Source organism: Pyxicephalus adspersus, chromosome 2, assembly GCF_032062135.1.
Source record: "Pyxicephalus adspersus chromosome 2, UCB_Pads_2.0, whole genome shotgun sequence".
NCBI classification, from domain to species: Eukaryota; Metazoa; Chordata; class Amphibia; order Anura; family Pyxicephalidae; genus Pyxicephalus; species Pyxicephalus adspersus.
Window position 1 is genome coordinate 31,449,112 of NC_092859.1, and position 9,077 is coordinate 31,458,188.

Sequence of the window (9,077 nt, forward strand, 5' to 3'; positions counted from 1 at the left end):
AGAGGGTCAAGGAGAGAGTTGGTGCTCAGGTAATGGGTGAGTCTTTTGTAGATACTCTTTGCTGTTGGTTTCCCAATCTAATCCCAAACCTTTGGGGAAAGAGAACACTTTATGCCAGCTTCCCATTTACAAATGTAAGAGTCTGGCAGTGTGGAATATGCCGGTTTGTTACTTTTAAGATTGAATTTGTGCCAGTGAGTCTACTGCCGTTGGGCTGGTAGCAGCTTGGCTAAAGCAAAGATTAAGTTTGGGTCTAATCTGGTGAGATGAGGTGTGATTTGTGAGCCATAGGATTGAAATAGAGAGGAAGTCAGTCTGCTACAGTAATAGAGATGGGAGATCTTGATCAGACCAAGGGACTGCAAGAATAGTGGCAGAATAAATTTAAGGAATGAAGGTATATTGGATAAAAATGTGCATTGCTATTTTTCAGGAGGATTTTACTACTTTTAAAAAAGAAAAATAAAAAAATTAACATTTATAGATATTGCCTATAGAAAAGTAAATATTTACTTTTTCAAATTGTTTCCATTTTTAAAACTGGTTTCTCTGGATTTTATAAAATTCATAATTGGATGATATTACTTCTTTATTGCGAAAACTTGGAAGTAAGTTTTCTTTTCAGCTGGCAATGCCAGTTAGGGAAAAGCAAAACAGTTTGAGTTTCAGTCCCTTTATTTCCCAAGTTGTGATGACTGTGCCTTTGACTTGGCTGGATGGCTGTAGAAAGCAACAAACCCCCTTGTTTATAAAATCCACAAAGCTGTGAGCCAGCACCACACGCAACAAAGTCATTTGTAAATCCTCTAGATAACTGGCAAACTGACTTCCATATGGCCTGGAACAGCAGTTCCTAACTACAGGGTGCCTAGCTCCTGCTGTCAGAGTACATGACAATTATTCCAACCTCGACTTCAGGGTGTGTGACAAATGAAACAAATTAGATCTGAGCTTCCGTGTGTCTCCTGGAAGTTTCTTGCTGTAATTAACATCTAAGACTTTAATACATGCGCTCACTCTCATCCCAGCAGTGGATAATCATCCCTGTTTCCTGGGGTGCTAAATCTGACCCTGGACTTCTTGTAAAACAAGACTACTGTGCTTGTAAAGGAAACTGGGACACAAGGACCCATGCAGGGGCCACAAACACAATCTGCCAAAGTATCTAGCATCTAGCTGATCTTTATCAACAATCAGGTTACATATACACCAAAGATTCATACAATAAAGATTATTTGCAATATATAGGTTAGCTTTGACTATGTAATTGTGCATGGAAACATGAGGGACTAACTTAAAAATTACCAGTTGATTGTGCACATTGTGGTACTACAATGAGAAAAACTAAAGGATTTTTTTATCTGTAGGCTAAAGTTTCAACTGATTTTACCATACCTGGTTCCTCTCTTCCCCATTATCACGCTAAATATTTTATTCTGTGAAAACACAGTCTGTATGGAGAACATGGAGTTCCTATTTACATTTACATGGTGTGGCAACGCTCTTTTCCTTGCCTTCCATTTCTGGGAGTTGCATTCTGACCTTATTAGATGCACCAGTGCCAGTTCACATTGTAAAGATATTGTCTATCGGTTTACATCCAGCCCTGATTTGGTCACGCCTGGTATTACAGCACTAAACACTTCTATAGTAATAGAATTCTATGGGGAGCAAGTGGTGGTATTGCACCTTTAACCTTAGGCAAGTACTCTTTAAATTCTACTTACTCGCATTATGGGCATATATCGTAGAGATATTTCCAGGTGTAACAACGCTTGAAAATTTACATTATAGCTGAAAAAAAAAAAGAATCCTGTACTGAATTTTAACCAGGAAAAAGATGTTCGGTAACAGCTTGCTGAGCAGATGAGCAGAAAGATTTATCTGTTCCACGTCGATGAATACTTCACTTCTTCATCATGTTGTTTTATTTCAACCATTACAGTAGGTCTGAACCATACTAAAAAAAAAATCAGGAGGGCAGCAGAGATAAGTGAATGTTTACAAATCTGCTCTGCAAAACTCCTTACAATTCTGTTCATGTGTTTCTGCTAAATAAATAAACCAATTATTCTATCAATGAATGAGTACAACTGGCATAATCCTTTGTAAGAGTTTTATAGTGAAGTGTTAAGATTTAGTTCCATACATGGCTAGCAGCTGTTTGCTACTATCGTTACAGTATTGCAGACTTACCATTCAAAGTCCCCCTTTCCAGGGCTGTCGCTGCTGCGTTGTCCCTTTTGGTTTAGTCCCTGATGCTGACATCTTTGCTATTCCTCAGGGTTTGGCCATATTCACTGGACATTTTGGCATTGTTTTTGACTACTTCATCTTGACATGGAACTTCAACATATCTTATGTTATAAGACCCCTGCCTATCTGCAGGTTTTGTGAAGCAAAGTTTATTAGCACATTACCTGCCCTGCCTCGCTAGCATTTGTGGTTTTCTGGAAATTTTTGGAATGACAAGCTGCTGGCCATAGATCAATGCAATATGAAGAACAACATAAAAGGTATATTTTCTTTCAAATAAAATAGCATACTAAGATAATTTGCCAGTCGAAGATCCTACAAAATTGGGACTTTCCAGATGAAAATTGAATCGGCTGGCCACTACCTCCCCACTTTTACTGTAAAAAGGTTGTAGTAGAACCCCTGACAAAATTTTTTATACCTTTATTTGTCCTGGTGACTATTATTACCTGGACAGAAAATTGATGGGAAATTTAAAACTGTCACCAAAACTTGGAAAGAAGAATTATTTGATGCGGAGATATCAGTCTGTAGAAATTTCCTTTCATTTCCTGTTGTTGTCCAGGTTTGAAACTGAAGGAAAATCTGCAATATGGAACAAAGAAAAAAACTGACAAGGGGTTTAAAATCTAGTATGCCAGGTTTTAACTTACTATACCCCAGGAACTTCTTGAACTGCTCTGTCAGTTTTTAGACACTTTTTATTTTAATGTCCATGTGTACAACTTCAACCAAAATTACCTCTTCATGTTTTTTTGTACTTCTTTTTCTTATTTTCCTTGCAGCTTTTTAATATTTTTTGGTCTTATTTTGTACATTAAAGAACAGATCATAAATTGTCACCATTTTACATTGATTGCCAGCAAAGATTCTCCCTCATCTGTCCTATACCTGTATCCCTGCAGTAAATGATTTCCCCTACTGAGCTGCAGACAACAACACTACAATTTTTTCACAGTGGGGTCTAATTGTGCCGTCTCTGTTGTACTATGTAGATCTCAGCATGGGGCTCCAAGAGCAAGGTTTCAGATTGAGCCGGTGAATTGTTTAGGGAAGAACTTAGTTCCTGGCGAAGACAAACTGTACCACATAAGTTAAAATACAAGCTTCGTGCAAGATGTTATGGTAGTGTAATGCTGTACACATTAAGGTGAATCCTTTAGGTGACTATAATAACTGCATAGAAAACAAAAAAGCTTTTTCATCAACCTATAGCATGTAAGGCACTTTGAAATGAGCTTTAAGTATGTGAAACCCAATCGCTAACACCAAATAGCAGCATTAACATGTTTATGCATATCCAAAAATTGTTTTTAATGTTTGTAAAACTGCATCTTCCTTTAAAATAATACTTGGTGATCTTTTGCTGAAAGATTTAGATTTAGCTGAATTACTCTGTCACATATGGTCCTAATGGCATTTTTTGCACAGCAATGGTACACCTTGCCTCCATTAGGAAATGGAATACAACTCCAGCACAGGTAGACACAGCGTAGCTGCAGGAGATCAGCAGAACTGAGTTGCAACAAAAATAAAAACATTAATTAGATGAAGCAGAACTAAACCTGAAAATAAACAAAAAGTGGGCAGGCAAGTTCTTTATTGCAGAAGGTGCAGACTTTGTCTATGTTAAGTCATTCAAGATGGGTAAAAAGCCTGAACCTGTGAAGATGCTGGTGCTGATGAAAGAGCAGAGAGAGTTGAGTTTAGTTAAATAATTGTGAAAAGGCGGGCATTGAGGACGATTCATAGCCTGTCCCTTCAGCAATAAAGAACCTGCTTACTTGCAGTTTTTTTCCGATTTAGTTGCACTTTAAAGCAAAGTAAAAATGAAAATAAAGACTCGCTTACAACTCTTCACCCCTAAAAATATTTGACTTTAAAAGTCATACTTGAAAAAAAACTTACTTCACCTATGGAGACAGCTGAGCACTCATATTTGAAAGGGGGTTGGCTATGTGCAGCAGACCATCTATGGAAGTTCCGCTTAAAAAAAAAAAAAAAAAAAAAGTTAAGCAAATATTTCTGAATTACAGTACTTTATTGAAGTTATCTGGGGTTTTCCTTAAAAACAAAATGATAAGCTTTAGTCCTTCAATATAAACAATAAAACCATTCACCAACTTCTAGGTATGTTTATAAAACACTTTATATAGATAGTACGTTACCTACTGAGTTATTCGGCCCAGCCCTTAACATTTTACATTATATGCGATACTTACTTTTTCAAACTATGCTTCTGTCCTTCACCAACATCATACAGTAATCCCACACTTTAGTCACATAGGTTTGATGAATACTGTACACCTGTGAAAGCTAGAGACTCTGCCAGGGATATATATGTACCAGCAAGCCACTTCTCAGATCACAGTGTACAATGGATGCTGTGAATGCACAGTAGGATGTAATGGGCATGTGCAAGTGACAAAAATATCAGTAATACCTCCAGACTGAGGTGAAAGATTTTTTGAGAATCCATGTGGTTTTCTGCTTTATGCCATGCTAAATTGATCTCACAATTATGAGTATTGTATGTTTTTTGATAATGCCTTATGCACCATTTAGTACCTCTCTAAATTGCATCTTGATTAAGTATGGCCAAGGAAAGTTGGATTGGGGGCTCCTACAATTGAGCTAATGATGCTAGCTGCCTGGCCATTCTGCTGATGCAGACATCGCTTGCTGTGACTACTCTCCCTACTACTGCTCATTTTCAGTTGTAGTGGCTACAGTCCGGTGACATGACCCCAAAATAATTCAAGTTCAGGTGCCTCCAATAAAGGGTATTGTTAGTACCATAGCATGTAAAATCATTTTAGACAATTGTGGGGTTTCAAGTTTGAGGCAAGTCTTGGCCACAATTCAGTTCCAATATCACTGTGTCCAGAATTATGTGGAAATGTGGAGAAACTCCAGTGACCTGCACAGAGCCTTGACATCAACCTTACTCAACACCTTGGGAATGAATTGGAACTACTGGAAGTCAGGTTCTATCATTCAACACCAGTCCCTGACCTCAACAAATGTGCTTTTGGTTGAATTAACACAAATTACCACATGCATACTTATCACATGCATATTGAGGAAATTCTTACCAGAAGCTGGGGAAAATTGATATATCGAGTGCCTATTAGCACAGAAAGCCTGGTGCTCTAAATGTGACACCCCAATATAGTCCACTGTCCCCCAAGTAATACTCTTTTTTTTACTCTCTAAAACACACAAACAAAATGTTGTGGGCAGGTAAGTGCCAGGTAGATAACTGATGGGCAGATAAATGGTAGGTCAATAGGATGGAGATGGGAATATGCCAAGATGGAGAAGGGGTGAACTAGGATGAAAAGGAGCTCAACCATGATGTTTAGGGGATAAGCAAAGTGTAGAGGGAGCTGGCCAGGAAAGAAAAGGCAAGGACAGAGCAGATCAGTCAGAGTGGGTGTAAGCCACAGCTAAGGGGGCTAGTCAGGAAAGATGGGGTCAGTTAGGGCAGGACAGTCAGCCAGGACAGAGGGGGGTCAGTCAGGGTAAAGTAGTTTAACAAGGATATAACCAAGACAGAATGGAAAGGGGGTCTTAGGGACAGGGAAGGAAAGCCACGTCAGAGGGAGTTAGCCAGGGTGGAGGGGCCAGTCAGGACAGAAGAGGTCAGACTGGACAGAGATGGTCAACCAATAAAGAGGAGAAATGTCAAGACAGAGGATGCCAGGATGTTCAGAATACAGGGGGTATACCAGGGTAGAGGGGGGGCAGTCAAGGCAGAGGAGGCCATCCAGAACAGAGGTGGTCAGCCAGGACAGAGGAAGAAAGACAGGACATATAGAGACATGTAGGAAGAAAATGGGGTCACCCAGGGTGGAGAAGGGGTTTGTCAGGATGTACTAAATTTAAAAGAATGTCAATTATTTATGATTTTTTCTCATATTTTTGTCTTTAGTACCCCCTTCCATATAAATATCAGCAGCCTGATAAATAGATAGATTAATCTACTTGCCCCTTCTCCCAGTGCACCCCTGTTTTTTGTTGGTCCCTAATGCCCGGAAATAGCTGTCTCTGCAGTCACTGGCACATACCTGCCATACCTAGCCTTTCCAAGATGATTGCAGGCTATAACAAAGATTGTAAGCTCTTCAAGGCAGGGTCATCTCCTCCACCTGTGTCACTGTCTGTCATTTGCAACCCCTATTTAATTGTACAGCGTAATATGTTGGTGCTATATAAGTCCTGTTTATTAACCTCCCGACAGTTAAGCCGGACCTTGGTACGGACTAAAAAAAACAGTGGAACACTTTTGGTACAGAAATCTAGACCTCAGTGTAACGCTCAGGTGGTTAATATTATTAATATATTATTATTATTATTAATATTAATATTATTATTATTAATAATAATAATAATAATAATAATAATAACAACAAAGGATGAAGGGGGACAAACCTATAATAAAGTTTCCACAAATATGGGCCATGAACTATATATCTCAAATGCTCATGAAATTCTTGTAGTGGAGCACACGCAAATCAAATCTTTTTAGATTGCTTTGTATGCAAGAATGACAGCTTAATAGCAAAAAATGTAAAATGAAATGTTGTCCACACAAAGGATTTCCATATCTAGTGACAAAAAAAATGTAAAGCTGGAAAATGCTAGGTTTCGAGTATCCAATATAAAAAAAAACAAAAACAAAAAACAAGGCAAAGCAGCTTAAGGCATACCTAAACTCAGAATTTTCACTTTACATAAAAGGTGGAGCACCGCCCCCCAATTCTCGGCTGCCTAGGCGGCCGAGAATGAATGGGAGTGCAAAGCCTCCTGGGATACCTACGTCAGGCAGAAGGAGCCTTTTTGCTGAAAGAGAAAAATTTGCTAATCTCACGCATGCGCAGTGAGATCGGCAAATTTTTTTTTATCCTATGTCACGTGATAGGATGAAGCACCTGAAAGAGAAGACAAAGATAGCAGCGCCCGGAGAGCCAGCTCCGGGATGGATGCCGAGACGACGTGGGACCCGATGCAAGACACCCACGATGTTGGACTGCCCTGTGGGATTGAAGGTAAGTTTGTTTTTGTTTTTTATTTTTGAGTATAGTTCCTCTTTAAATATACCAAAGATTAGCTCTGATAGGGAATAAACTGTAAACCATATCCATCTACCTGTTAGCTGTACAAAACATAAATGTAACTAAATGCACATTTACTCTTTAAAGGGAAATAAAGTGTTTTGGTCAATATAGTTATATTTGTTTGAAAATTTATTAGCCAATATTTTATGTCATTTTAACATTTTAAGCAAAAAAAAAGTTTTAGTGAGTTCCATGAATGCAGAGCCGTCTGATAAGAAAACATAATAATAACCCTAACCCTTGATTTTTTTTTTTTATAGACTGTAACTTATCATAGGAAAGAGTGAGGAAAGGCGTCTGATCAAGACTGGCGTGCATGCTGGGCTACCTCATGGGAAACCCCAGCACTTGTCCTGCACTAAATGACTGATACGGACTAAGAGTATAGATGGTTTGGTCTTCACAATAAGAGGGTGACTCCTGTCTGTGTGTAATCAATTTTTATTTTATACTTCTAATATTGCAAGTAACAAAAATATCAGTAACAACCAATCACTACCTTAAAGAAGTGGCACACTTGGCCCACTATTATGGAAATGACTGCTATGCCAAGAGCAGCCACTGGGTGTCAGAGCAGGGGAAGGAATTTGAAGCTTGAGCCTCAATTGCTATGGTGGAACCAGAATACTCTACGACACACTTTGACCGATTCTTGTGTATCGCTGGAATATCAAACCTTTTAAAGTAGAAACTGTGGGTTTATTTTACCTCGCGGTGATTAGTTTGTTTTGATTCGTGTTGAGCTGTTAACTAATTTGTGAAAAGAAATATTTTGCCTAATATCCTCCTCTTTCAACCAGTTCATGCTGGTGTTACTATGGCAACCCCTGCCATTTTATTGTTTGCAGACAGGCAGATTTAAAATCCCTCTGAGGTAAATATTGAATTTTTGACAGGCATAGGGTACTTTAAGAAGTAGAAAATCATTAACTAGTGGCTATTTTTTCTTCTAAAGCTTTGATATTTGCTCAATAAATAAAAATTATTTATAATTAAAGAAAAGCGAGAGTTGAGGGAATTATTAAATACAAGCAATGTAACTTGAGATGAGGAAGCTAATATGGATATTAGGCCCAGATATCATTCCAAATTAGGCGTCTTTGTACGCCCGTCTGCTCCATCTTTATAGGTGGTTTATAAAAATCCAACAAATACTGGGGGCTTCCACTGGATTAGGGCTGCTGGGCAATTTGCTAATTAATTAGCTTTTGTAGGCCAGCAAATGGCAGCTCCCATGCCTGTCATATAATGGGTGTACCATTACACCACACATTGGTTAAATGCAATAAAGTAGATAATAAACTAAATCTGATAAACAAAAAATAGGAGGAGTTGGCTATTTATTGCAAAAGGGACAGGCTAGGTCCCTTTATTATTATTACACCTTTTTTATAAAGCGCCAACATACTACGCAGCGCTGTACAAAGTCCATAGTCATGTCACTAGCTGTCCCTCAAAGGGGCTCACAATCAATTGTCCCCATAGCCATATGTCTTTAATACAGTTTAAGGTAAAATTTTAAAGGGAAGCCAATTAACCTAACTGCATGTTTTTGGACTGTGGGAGGAAACCGGAGTACCGGGAGGAAACCCACGCAAACATAGGGAGAACCTGCAAACTCCATGCAGATTTGTCCTGGCCGAGATTCCAACCTGGGACCTAGCACTGCAAAGGCCCTTCTGCAATAATACAAATTTACAT

At 38.7% G+C, this 9,077-nt stretch overlaps 1 long non-coding RNA gene across 1 annotated transcript in view; it reads left to right on the plus strand.

The window, feature by feature from the left end:
- The window catches only part of LOC140323320 (uncharacterized), a 16,299-nt gene extending 7,921 nt beyond the window's left edge, over window positions 1–8,378 (plus strand). The window contains exon 2 of the long non-coding RNA XR_011919349.1: window positions 7,637–8,378. This is a non-coding gene — a long non-coding RNA (uncharacterized lncRNA). The remainder of the gene's footprint in view (window positions 1–7,636) is intronic.
- The last annotated feature ends 699 nt before the right edge of the window (window positions 8,379–9,077 follow it).